At 40.4% G+C, this 12,366-nt stretch overlaps 6 non-coding genes across 6 annotated transcripts; all 6 read left to right on the forward strand.

The window, feature by feature from the left end:
- The first annotated feature begins 997 nt into the window (after positions 1–997).
- Positions 998–1,070, forward strand: trnar-ucu (transfer RNA arginine (anticodon UCU)). Its single transcript has one exon. It is a non-coding gene; the product is annotated as a tRNA-Arg (tRNA).
- A 4,650-nt stretch (positions 1,071–5,720) lies between these two features.
- Positions 5,721–5,793, forward strand: trnar-ucu (transfer RNA arginine (anticodon UCU)). Its single transcript has one exon. It is a non-coding gene; the product is annotated as a tRNA-Arg (tRNA).
- Positions 5,794–7,901: 2,108 nt separating this feature from the next.
- Positions 7,902–7,974, forward strand: trnar-ucu (transfer RNA arginine (anticodon UCU)). The gene has a single exon. It is a non-coding gene; the product is annotated as a tRNA-Arg (tRNA).
- A 1,974-nt stretch (positions 7,975–9,948) lies between these two features.
- On the forward strand, positions 9,949–10,021 carry trnar-ucu (transfer RNA arginine (anticodon UCU)). The gene has a single exon. It is a non-coding gene; the product is annotated as a tRNA-Arg (tRNA).
- Positions 10,022–11,959: 1,938 nt separating this feature from the next.
- Positions 11,960–12,032, forward strand: trnar-ucu (transfer RNA arginine (anticodon UCU)). Its single transcript has one exon. It is a non-coding gene; the product is annotated as a tRNA-Arg (tRNA).
- Positions 12,033–12,284: 252 nt separating this feature from the next.
- trnar-ucu (transfer RNA arginine (anticodon UCU)) lies at positions 12,285–12,357 on the forward strand. Its single transcript has one exon. It is a non-coding gene; the product is annotated as a tRNA-Arg (tRNA).
- Positions 12,358–12,366: the final 9 nt, after the last annotated feature.

Here is a 12,366-nt window from a genome sequence, read left to right on the forward strand (position 1 = left end):
GCAACATTTCAGCGCCCTGCTACTTATGCCAGGAATATAGTATATGCATTTGCTTAGTCTGTGTGGATAGAAAACACTCAGACGTTTAAAAAACTGGTTAAATCACTGCTGTGGCTTTACCAGAACGGCATTTACATCGAAAAGCACAGGAAAAACTGATCACTGAAAATGGGAAAATATATCCATGCGCTACTTGATCCCATTGATAAACGTGAACCACAATTAATTGACTGAGGTTGCAGTACCTACAGCTTCCACACGGTGTCTAGAGTCTTGTCATTTCCCTTCGAGTTGTTTCTTGGTCAAACACATGCAGGACACCGTATCTAATCCGGTCTAGGACCGGATATTTTCGTTGAGTTTCTAGCCGGACATTTTTCCAGACGGACAGCTAATGATCTTTACATCGCCTCCTGATGAATTTTATCGCTTATTAACGTTTACTAATACCTAAAGTTGCATTACAAACGTATTTCGAAGTGTTTTGTGAAAGTTTATCGTCGACTTTTTGAATTTTAAAAAATGACGTTACGTTTTGAAACAATGTTTTTCGTTTATCACACAGTCTACATATAACGATATCTAGGCTTTATATGGACCGATTTAATCGAAATAAAGACCCAAATAGTGTTTATGGGACATCTAGGAGTGCCAACAAAGAAGATGGTGAAAGGTAATGAATGTTTTCTATTTTATTGTGCGGTTTGTGTAACGCCGAAATGCTAATTATTTTGTTTACGTCCCCTGTGGGTCTTTTGGGGTGTTGCATGCTATCAGATAATAGCTTCTCATGCTTTCGCCGAAAAGCATTTTAAAAATCTGACTCGTTGCCTGGATTCACAACGAGTGTAGCTTTAATTCGATACCCTGCATGTGTATTTTAATGAACTTTTGAGTTTTAACTAATACTATTAGCATTTAGCGTAGCGCATTTGCATTTCCAGAGCTCTAGTTGGGACGCAAGCGTCCCGAGTAGAAGCAACAGGTTAAAGCAAGTGCCCCAGTGGCCTAATGGATAAGGCACTGGCCTTCTAAGCCAGGGATTGTGGGTTCGAGTCCCATCTGGGGTGGATGAATGCAAGTTCCCATGGAGGAAGAGATATCAGCACATAACACAGAGTTTGATGGGTCGAAGCTTTCCTATAAAATTTTTAGAAATGAAGATTTAACAGGGATAAAAAAGGAGAATTTCATGGGCATGTCTCTGTGCCCTCCGAAATGCATTTTCTTTTTACAACTGCTTCTATCAGTTCGTATAGGTCATGCTGATCACACATTTCCACAGTGACTTAAGACACTGACCGCCTAATCCATGTATTGTGAATTCAAGTATTGTTTTGGGGTACCTGAAAGTGGAGGGATGAAGTGGAAGTGTGCAGGGCAGTTAACCAAGTTATTTAGGGATCGAAACCATCCTCTGCCAATCAGTTTGCTGTTAGCAATGAAGTGCAAACAGAAATATTAAACCATAATTTCACGGGCATGTCTCAGTGCCCTCCGTGATTATTTTTTGACAGCTTCTGTCAGTTTGTACAGGTCATGCTGATTACAGAAGCGAAGCGGAAGCGTGATGTCTACTTTAACCACGTGTACGATCGGTCGAAACCACTCTCTGCTATCCAGTTCTTTTAACCTCTTAACCTCTTCAGTCGACCCTCTACTTTTTTGAACATTTTGTTAAAAATCGCGCAACATTTCAGCGCCCTGCTACTCATGCCAGGAATATAGTACGTTCATATGGTTAGAATGTGCGTATAGGAAACCCTCGGAAGTTTTTAAAACTGGTTAAATCACGACTGTGGCTATTACATAACGTGCGTTACATCGGAAAGCGCAGGAAAACCTGATCACAGAAAATGGAAATAAATATCCTTGCGCCACTACCGCAATTGTTAACAGTGAGCCGAATTAGATAAGACCGAGCATTCAACTCCCACAGCATCCCCATGTTGTCGAGTATCTTGTGAATTTAATCATCTTTGATTCTTGGTTGAACCGAAAGAGGGGCACCGCTTACCTCCGGTCTCCGCCCAGATCATTCCGGAAGAGCTCTCTCCTGAAATTTTTTCCAAGACGACAGCTAATGATATCTACATCGCCTACGGATGATTTTTATCGCATATTAACGTTTACTAATACCTAAAGTAGCATTACAAACGTATTTGAAGTGTTTTGTGAAAGTTTATCGTCTACTTTTTGAATTTTTAAAAATGACGTTACGTTGTGAAATCGCTGTTTTTTTCGTTTATCACACAGTCTACATATAACGATATCTTGGCTTTATATGGCCCGATTTAATCGAAATAAAGACCCAATAGTGTTTATGGGACATCTAGGAGTGCCAACAAAGAAGATGGTGAAAGGTAATGACTGTTTTCTATTTTATTGTGCGGTTTGTGTAACGCCGAAATGCTAATTATTTTGTTTACGTCCCCTGCTGTGCTTTTCTGTTGTAGTGTATTGGTGCATGCTATCAGATAATAGCTTCTCATGCTGTCGCCGAAAAGCATTTTAAAAATCTGACTTGTTGCCTGGATTCACAACGAGTGTAGCTTTAATTTGATACCCTGCATGTGTATTTTAATGAACTTTTGAGTTTTAACTAATACTATTAGCATTTAGCGTAGCACATTTGCATTTCCAGAGCTCTAGTTGGGACGCAAGCGTCCCAGGTAGAGGCAAGAGGTTAAGTCGACCCTCTACTTTTTGAACATTCTGTTAAAAAATCGCGCAACATTTCAGTGCCCTGCTACTCATGCCAGGAATATAGTATATGCATTTGCTTAGTCTGTGTGGATAGAAAACACTCAGACGTTTAAAAAACTGGTTAAATCACTGCTGTGGCTTTACCAGAACGGCATTTACATCGAAAAGCACAGGAAAAACTGATCACTGAAAATGGGAAAATATATCCATGCGCTACTTGATCCCTTTGATAAACGTGAACCACAATTAATTGACTGAGGTTGCAGTACCTACAGCTTCCACACGGTGTCTAGAGTCTTATCATTTCCCTTCGAGTTTTTTCTTGGTCAAACACATGCAGGACACCGTATCTAATCCGGTCTAGGACCGGATATTTTCGTTGAGTTTCTAGCCGGACATTTTTCCAGACGGACAGCTAATGATCTTTACATCGCCTCCTGGTGAATTTTATCGCTTATTAACGTTTACTAATACCTAAAGTTGCATTACAAACGTATTTGAAGTGTTTTGTGAAAGTTTATCGTCGACTTTTTGAATTTTAAAAAATGACGTTACGTTTTGAAACGATGTTTTTCGTTTATCACACAGTCTACATATAACGATATCTAGGCTTTATATGGACCGATTTAATCTAAATAAAGACCCAAATAGTGTTTATGGGACATCTAGGAGTGCCAACAAAGAAGATGGTGAAAGGTAATGAATGTTTTCTATTTTATTGTGCGGTTTGTGTAACGCCGAAATGCTAATTATTTTGTTTACGTCCCCTGTGGGTCTTTTGGGGTGTTGCATGCTATCAGATAATAGCTTCTCATGCTTTCGCCGAAAAGCATTTTAAAAATCTGACTTGTTGCCTGGATTCACAACGAGTGTAGCTTTAATTCGATACCCTGCATGTGTATTTTAATGAACTTTTGAGTTTTAACTAATACTATTAGCATTTAGCGTAGGGCATTTGCATTTCCAGAGCTCTAGTTGGGACGCAAGAGTCCCGAGTAGAAGCAACAGGTTAAAGCAAGTGCCCCAGTGGCCTAATGGATAAGGCACTGGCCTTCTAAGCCAGGGATTGTGGGTTCGAGTCCCATCTGGCGTGGATGAATGCAAATTCCTATGGAGGAAGAGAGATCAGCACATAACACAGAGGTTGATGGATTGAAGCTTTCCCATTCAAATTTTAGAAATGAAGATTTAACAGGGATAAAAAAGGAGAATTTCATGGGCATGTCTCTGTGCCCTCCGTGATTATTTCTTGACTGCTTCTGTCAGTTTGTACAGGTCATGCTGATTACAGAAGCGAAGCGGAAGCGTGATGTCTACTTTAACCACGTGTACGATCGGTCGAAACCACTCTCTGCTATCCAGTTCTTTTAAAGCAAGTGTCCCAGTGGCCTAATGGATAAGGCACTGGCCTTCTAAGTCAGGGATTGTGGGTTCGAGTCCCATCTGGGGTGGATGAATTCAAATTCCTATGGAAGAAGAGAGATTAGCACATTACACAGAGTTTGATGGATTGAAGCTTTCTGATTCAATTATTAGAAATGAAGATTTAACAGGGATAAAAAAGGAGAATTTCATGGGCATGTCTCTGTGCATCTCCAAATTGCAATTTTTTTACAACTGCTTCTATCAGTTCGTATAGCTCATGCTGATCACACATTTCCACAGTGACTTAAGACACTGACTGCCTAATCCATTTATTGTGAGTTCAAGTATTGTATTGGGGTACCTGAAAGTGGAGGGATGAAGTGGAAGTGTGCAGGACAGGTAACCAAGTGATTTAGGGATCGAAACCATCCTCTGCTATCCAGTTTGCTTTTAGCAATGAAGTGCAAACAGAAGAGAAGAGCTGGGCACATAACACAGAGGTTGATGGATCGAAGCTATCCAATTCTACTTTTAGAAATGAAGTGTAAACAGAGATTTTTTTTTTAAATTGGAGAATTTCATGTGCATGTCTCTGTGCCCTCCGTGAATCTTTTTTTATTACTGCTTCTATCAATCCATATAGGTCATGCTGATCACAGAGTGCCACAGTGGCTTAAGACACTGATCTCCTAATCCATGTATTGTGAATTCAAGTATTGTTTTGGGGTACCTGAAAGTGGAGTGATGTAGTAGAAGTGTGCCTGGCAGTTAACCCAGTGATTTATGGATCAAAACCATCCTCTGCTATTCAGTTTGCTGTTAGCAATGAAGTGCAAACAGAAATATTAAACCATAATTTCACGGGCATGTCTCAGTGCCCTCTGTGATTATTTCTTGACTGCTTCTGTCAGTTTGTACAGGTCATGCTGATTACAGAAGCGAAGCTGAAGCGTGATGTCTTCTTTAACCACGTGTACGATCAGTCGAAACCACTCTCTGCTATCCAGTTCTTTTAAAGCAAGTGCCCCAGTGGCCTAATCCCTAAGCCAGGGATTGTGGGTTCGAGTCCCATCTGGGGTGGATGAATGCAAATTCCTATGGAGGAAGAGAGATCAGCACATAACACAGAGGTTGATGGATTGAAGCTTTCCCATTCAAATTTTAGAAATGAAGATTTAACAGGGATAAAAAAGGAGAATTTCATGGGCATGTCTCTGTATCCTCCGAAATGCATTTTTTTTTTACAACTGCTTCTATCAGTTCGTATAGGTCATGCTGATCACACATTTCCACAGTGACTTAAAACACTGACCGCCTAATCCATTTATTGTGAGTTCAAGTATTTTATTGGGGTACCTGAAAGTGGAGTGATGTAGTGGAAGTGTGCCTGGCAGTTAACCCAGTGATTTATGGATCGAAAGCATCCTCTGCTATTCAGTTTGCTTTTAGCAATGAAGTGCAAACAGAAATATTAAACCATAATTTCACGGGTATGTCTCAGTGCCCTCCGTGATTATTTTTTGACTGCTTCTGTCAGTTTGTACAGGTCATGTTGATTACAGAAGCGAAGCGGAAGCGTGATGTCTACTTTAACCACGTGTACGATCGGTCTAAACCACTCTCTGCTATCCAGTTCTTTTATAGCAAGTGCCCCAGTGGCCTAATGGATAAAGCACTGGCCTTCTAAGCCAGGGATTGTGGGTTCGAGTCCCATCTGGGGTGGATCAATAGAACTTCCTATGGAGGAAGAGCGATCAGCACATAACACAGAGTTTGATGGATTGAAGCTTTCCGATTCTATTTTTAGAAATGAAGATTTAACAGGGATAAAGAAGGAGAATTTCATGGGCATGTCTCTGTGCCCTCCGAATTGCAATTTTTTTACAACTGCTTCTATCAGTTCATATAGCTCATGCTGATCACACATTTCCACAGTGACTTAAGACACTGACTGCCTAATCAATTTAGTACCCCAGTGGCCTAATGGATAAGGCACTGGCCTTCTAAGCCAGGGATTGTGGGTTTGAGTCCCATCAGGGGTGGAAGAATGCAAATTCCTATGGAGGAAGAGAGATAAGCACATTACACAGAGTTTGATGGATTGAAGTGTTCCGATTCAATTATTAGAAATGAAGATTTAACAGGGATAAAAAAGGAGAATTTCATGGGCATGTCTCTGTGATTATTTCTTAACTGCTTCTGTCAGTTTGTACAGGTCATACTGATTACAGAAGCGAAGCGGAAGCTTGATGTCAACTTTAACCACTTGTACAATCGGTCGAAACCACTCTCTGCTATCCATTTTTATTAAAGCAAGTGCCCCAGTGGCCTAATGGATAAGGCCTTCTAAGCCAGGGATTGTGGGTTCGAGTCCCATCTGGGGTGGATGAATGCAAATTCCTATGGAGGAAGAGATATCAGCACATAACACAGAGTTTGATGGATTGAAGCTTTCCGATTCTATTTTTAGAAATGAAGATTTAACAGGGATAAAAAAGGAGAATTTCATGGGCATGTCTCTGTACCCTCCGAAATGCATTTTTTTTTACAACTGCTTCTATCAGTTCGTATAGGTCATGCTGATCACACATTTCCACAGTGACTTAAGACACTGACCGCCTAATCCATTTATTGTGAGTTCAAGTATTTTTTATATACACACTTTTTTGACAGCTTCTGTCAGTTTGTACAGGTCATGCTGATTACAGAAGCGAAGCGGAAGCGTGATGTCTACTTTAACCACGTGTACGATCGGTCGAAACCACTCTCTGCTATCCAGTTCTTTTAACCTCTTAAGTCGACCCTCTACGTTTTTGAACATTCTGTAAAAAATCGCGCAACATTTCAGCGCCCTGCTACTCATGCCAGGAATATAGTATATGCATTTGCTTAGTCTGTGTGGATAGAAAACACTCAGACGTTTAAAAAACTGGTTAAATCACTGCTGTGGCTTTACCAGAACGGCATTTACATCGAAAAGCACAGGAAAAACTGATCACTGAAAATGGGAAAATATATCCATGCGCTAATTGATCCCATTGATAAACGTGAACCACAATTAATTGACTGAGGTTGCAGTACCTACAGCTTCCACACGGTGTCTAGAGTCTTGTCATTTCCCTTCGAGTTTTTTCTTGGTCAAACACATGCAGGACACCGTATCTAATCCGGTCTAGGACCGGATATTTTCGTTGAGTTTCTAGCCGGACATTTTTCCAGACGGACAGCTAATGATCTTTACATCGCCTCCTGATGAATTTTATCGCTTATTAACGTTTACTAATACCTAAAGTTGCATTACAAACGTATTTCGAAGTGTTTTGTGAAAGTTTATCGTCGACTTTTTGAATTTTAAAAAATGACGTTACGTTTTGAAACAATGTTTTTTTCGTTTATCACACAGTCTACATATAACGATATCTAGGCTTTATATGGACCGATTTAATCGAAATAAAGACCCAAATAGTGTTTATGGGACATCTAGGAGTGCCAACAAAGAAGATGGTGAAAGGTAATGAATGTTTTCTATTTTATTGTGCGGTTTGTGTAACGCCGAAATGCTAATTATTTTGTTTACGTCCCCTGTGGGTCTTTTGGGGTGTTGCATGCTATCAGATAATAGCTTCTCATGCTTTCGCCGAAAAGCATTTTAAAAATCTGACTTGTTGCCTGGATTCACAACGAGTGTAGCTTTAATTCGATACCCTGCATGTGTATTTTAATGAACTTTTGAGTTTTAACTAATACTATTAGCATTTAGCGTAGCGCATTGCATTCCAGAGCTCTAGTTGGGACGCAAGCGTCAGTAGAAGCAACAGGTTAAAGCAAGTGCCCCAGTGGCCTAATGGATAAGGCACTGGCCTTCTAAGCCAGGGATTGTGGGTTCGAGTCCCATCTGGGGTGGATGAATGCAAAGTCTTATGGAGGAAGAGAGATCAGCACATAACACAGAGTTTGATGGATTGAAGCTTTCCCATTCAAATTTTAGAAATTAAGATTTAACAGGGATAAAAAGGATAATTTCATGGGCATGTCTCTGTACCCTCCGAAATGCTTTTTTTTTTACAACTGCTTCTATCAGTTCGTATAGGTCATGCTGATCACACATTTCCACAGTGACTTAAGACACTGACCGCCTAATCCATTTATTGTGAGTTCAAGTATTTTATTGGGGTACCTGAAAGTGGAGGGATGAAGTGGAAGAGTGCAGGGCAGTTAACCAAGTGATTTAGGGATCGAAACCATCCTCTGCTATCCAGTTTGCTTTTAGCAATGAAGTGCAAACAGAAGAGAAGAGCTGGGCACATAACACAGAGGTTGATGGATCGAAGCTATCCAATTCTACTTTTAGAAATGAAGTGTAAACAGGGAATTTTTTTTAAATTGGAGAATTTCATGTGCATGTCTCAGTGCCCTCCGTGATTCTTTTTTTATTAATGCTTCTATCAATCCATATAGGTCATGCTGATCACAGAGTGCCACAGTGGCTTAAGACTCTGATCTCCTAATCCATGTATTGTGAATTCAAGTATTGTTTTGGGGTACCTGAAAGTGGAGTGATGTAGTGGAAGTGTGCCTGGCGGTTAACCCAGTGATTTATGGATTGAAACCATCCTCTGCTATTCAGTTTGCTTTTAGCAATGAAGTGCAAACAGAAATATTAAACCATCATTTCATGGGCATGTCTCAGTGCCCTCCATGATTATTTTTTGACTGCTTCTGTCAGTTTGTACAGGTCATGCTGATTACAGAAGCGAAGCGGAAGCTTGATGTCAACTTTAACCACTTGTACAATCAGTCGAAACCACTCTCTGCTATCCAGTTCTTTTAACCTCTTAAGTCGACCCTCTACTTTTTTGAACATTCTGTTAAAAATCGCGCAACATTTCAGCGCCCTGCTACTCATGCCAGGAATATAGTATATGCATTTGCTTAGTCTGTGTGGATAGAAAACACTCAGACGTTTAAAAAACTGGTTAAATCACTGCTGTGGCTTTACCAGAAAGGCATTTACATCGAAAAGCACAGGAAAAACTGATCACTGAAAATGGGAAAATATATCCATGCGCTACTTGATCCCATTGATAAACGTGAACCACAATTAATTGACTGAGGTTGCAGTACCTACAGCTTCCACACGGTGTCTAGAGTCTTGTCATTTCCCTTCGAGTTTTTTCTTGGTCAAACACATGCAGGACACCGTATCTAATCCGGTCTAGGACCGGATATTTTCGTTGAGTTTCTAGCCGGACATTTTTCCAGACGGACAGCTAATGATCTTTACATCGCCTCCTGATGAATTTTATCGCTTATTAACGTTTACTAATACCTAAAGTTGCATTACAAACGTATTTCGAAGTGTTTTGTGAAAGTTTATCGTCGACTTTTTGAATTTTAAAAAATGACGTTACGTTTTGAAACAATGTTTTTTTCGTTTATCACACAGTCTACATATAACGATATCTAGGCTTTATATGGACCGATTTAATGGAAATAAAGACCCAAATAGTGTTTATGGGACATCTAGGAGTGCCAACAAAGAAGATGGTGAAAGGTAATGAATGTTTTCTATTTTATTGTGCGGTTTGTGTAACGCCGAAATGCTAATTATTTTGTTTATGTCCCCTGTGGGTCTTTTGGGGTGTTGCATGCTATCAGATAATAGCTTCTCATGCTTTCGCCGAAAAGCATTTTAAAAATCTGACTTGTTGCCTGGATTCACAACGAGTGTAGCTTTAATTCGATACCCTGCATGTGTATTTTAATGAACTTTTGAGTTTTAACTAATACTATTAGCATTTAGCGTAGCGCATTTGCATTTCCAGAGCTCTAGTTGGGACGCAAGCGTCCCAGTAGAAGCAACAGGTTAAAGCAAGTGCCCCAGTGGCCTAATGGATAAGGCACTGGCCTTCTAAGCCAGGGATTGTGGGTTCGAGTCCCATCTGGGGTGGATGAATGCAAAGTCTTATGGAGGAAGAGAGATCAGCACATAACACAGAGTTTGATGGATTGAAGCTTTCCCATTCAAATTTTAGAAATTAAGATTTAACAGGGATAAAAAGGATAATTTCATGGGCATGTCTCTGTACCCTCCGAAATGCTTTTTTTTTTTTTACAACTGCTTCTATCAGTTCGTATAGGTCATGCTGATCACACATTTCCACAGTGACTTAAGACACTGACCGCCTAATCCATTTATTGTGAGTTCAAGTATTTTATTGGGGTACCTGAAAGTGGAGGGATGAAGTGGAAGAGTGCAGGGCAGTTAACCAAGTGATTTAGGGATCGAAACCATCCTCTGCTATCCAGTTTGCTTTTAGCAATGAAGTGCAAACAGAAGAGAAGAGCTGGGCACATAACACAGAGGTTGATGGATCGAAGCTATCCAATTCTACTTTTAGAAATGAAGTGTAAACAGGGAATTTTTTTAAATTGGAGAATTTCATGTGCATGTCTCAGTGCCCTCCGTGATTCTTTTTTATTAATGCTTCTATCAATCCATATAGGTCATGCTGATCACAGAGTGCCACAGTGGCTTAAGACTCTGATCTCTAATCCATGTATTGTGAATTCAAGTATTGTTTTGGGGTACCTGAAAGTGGAGTGATGTAGTGGAAGTGTGCCTGGCGGTTAACCCAGTGATTTATGGATTGAAACCATCCTCTGCTATTCAGTTTGCTTTTAGCAATGAAGTGCAAACAGAAATATTAAACCATCATTTCATGGGCATGTCTCAGTGCCCTCCATGATTATTTTTGACTGCTTCTGTCAGTTTGTACAGGTCATGCTGATTACAGAAGCGAAGCGGAAGCTTGATGTCAACTTTAACCACTTGTACAATCAGTCGAAACCACTCTCTGCTATCCATTTTTATTAAAGCAAGTGCCCCAGTGGCCTAATGGATAAGGCCTTCTAAGTCAGGGATTGTGGGTTCGAGTCCCATCTGGGGTGGATGAATGCAAGTTCCCATGGAGGAAGAGATATCAGCACATAACACAGAGTTTGATGGGTTGAAGCTTTCCTATTAAATTTTTAGAAATGAAGATTTAACAGGGATAAAAAAAGGAGAATTTCATGGGCATGTCTCTGTGCCCTCCAATTGCATTTTCTTTTTACAACTGCTTCTATCAGTTCGTATAGGTCATGCTGATCACGCATTTACACAGTGACTTAAGACACTGACCGCCTAATCCATTTATTGTGAGTTCAAGTATTCTATTGGGGTACCTGAAAGTGGAGGGATGAAGTGGAAGAGTGCAGGGCAGTTAACCAAGTGATTTAGGGATCGAAACCATCCTCTGCTATCCAGTTTGCTTTTAGCAATGAAGTGCAAACAGAAAAGAAGAGCTGGGCACATAACACAGAGGTTGATGGATCGAAGCTATCCAATTCTACTTTTAGAAATGAAGTGTAAACAGGGATTTTTTTTTAAATTGGAGAATTTCATGTGCATGTCTCTGTGCCCTCCGTGATTCTTTTTTTATTACTGCTTCTATCAATCCATATAGGTCATGCTGATCACAGAGTGCCACAGTGGCTTAAGACACTGATCTCCTAATCCATGTATTGTGAATTCAAGTATTGTTTTGGGGGACCTGAAAGTGGAGTGATGTAGTGGAAGTGTGCCTTGCAGTTAACCCAGTGATTTATGGATCGAAACCATCCTCTGCTATTCAGTTTGCGTTTAGCAATGAAGTGCAAACAGAAATATTAAACCATAATTTCATGGGCATGTCTCAGTGCCCTCCGTGATTATTTTTTGACTGCTTCTGTCAGTTTGTACAGGTCATGCTGATTACAGAAGCGAAGCTGAAGCGTGATGTCTTCTTTAACCACGTGTACGATCAGTCGAAACCACTCTCTGCTATCCAGTTCTTTTAAAGCAAGTGCCCCAGTGGCCTAATGGATAAGGCACTGGCCTTCTAAGCCAGGGATTGTGGGTTCGAGTCCCATCTGGGGTGGATGAATGCAAATTCTTATGGAGGAAGAGAGATCAGCACATAACACAGAGTTTGATGGATTGAAGCTTTCCCATTCAAACTTTAGAAATGAATATTTAACAGGGATAAAAAAGGATAATTTCATGTGCGTGTCTCTGTACCCTCCGAAATGCCTTTTTTTTTTTTTACAACTGCTTCTATCAGTTCGTATAGCTCATGCTGATCACACATTTCCACAGTGACATAAGACACTGACTGCTTAATCCATTTAGTACCCCAGTGGCCTAATGGATAAGGCACTGGCCTTCTAAGCCAGGGATTGTGGGTTCAAGTCCCATCTGGGGTGAATGAATGC

This window comes from Oncorhynchus nerka, unplaced genomic scaffold (genome assembly GCF_034236695.1).
Source record: "Oncorhynchus nerka isolate Pitt River unplaced genomic scaffold, Oner_Uvic_2.0 unplaced_scaffold_1441, whole genome shotgun sequence".
Classification (NCBI taxonomy): domain Eukaryota; kingdom Metazoa; phylum Chordata; class Actinopteri; order Salmoniformes; family Salmonidae; genus Oncorhynchus; species Oncorhynchus nerka.